Source organism: Meleagris gallopavo, unplaced genomic scaffold (assembly GCF_000146605.3).
Source record: "Meleagris gallopavo isolate NT-WF06-2002-E0010 breed Aviagen turkey brand Nicholas breeding stock unplaced genomic scaffold, Turkey_5.1 ChrUn_random_7180001930542, whole genome shotgun sequence".
NCBI classification, from domain to species: domain Eukaryota; kingdom Metazoa; phylum Chordata; class Aves; order Galliformes; family Phasianidae; genus Meleagris; species Meleagris gallopavo.
This window is the reverse complement of record NW_011192639.1, coordinates 1-550: the sequence shown is the minus strand read 5'-3', so window position 1 is coordinate 550 and position 550 is coordinate 1. Positions and strand designations below refer to the sequence as shown.

The 550-nt window shown below is 56.7% G+C and overlaps 1 long non-coding RNA gene across 1 annotated transcript; it reads left to right on the top strand.

Annotated features, from left to right (window-relative positions):
* The first annotated feature begins 17 nt into the window (after positions 1–17).
* LOC109364864 lies at positions 18–547 on the top strand. The gene is made up of 2 exons (XR_002110618.1): positions 18–200; positions 457–547. It is a non-coding gene; the product is annotated as an uncharacterized LOC109364864 (long non-coding RNA).
* Positions 548–550: the final 3 nt, after the last annotated feature.

The window sequence follows — 550 nt, the reverse complement described above, 5'->3', positions numbered from 1 at the left end:
CCCTTCTCCATTCACCCTCTGCAACACATCTCTTCCAGCTTCACCAGCCTTCTCCTTATTTTGATCTGGGAGATCCATACTGTCGCCATCTGCGCGCAGAATACAACAGCCTGCATGACCCACATCTGCAGGACTACCACAACCGCAAAGACAACCTGCAGAACCTGAAGAACAGGGGCCTTGTCACTGAGGATGGCAAAGTAGGTTTGGATGATGGGCTGACCAGCACAGGTCTCCTCTGCAGGGGTTTCCAGACAGCCGGGGAGGGGCCTGGCACCCCAGTGTGGAGTCCCCTTGGCCCTGGGAAGGAGGGAGGAGGCAGCGTCCCCACGGCTGGGGAGGGAAGGGTGGAGAGGAGCAGCTCCCCTGCTGCTGGGGGCCTGCACATTTCTGGAAGGCTGTGTGGGTAACTGCCACAACAGTTCTTGGGAGTCATCTGCCCTTGTCTCTCTGTAGGTTGTCTGCACTCTGAAAGAGTTCAACGAGTACAGGCAGTACCTGACCAGGCTGAAGCTGGAGCGGGAGAAAATAAAGAGGCAAAAAGAGGTAG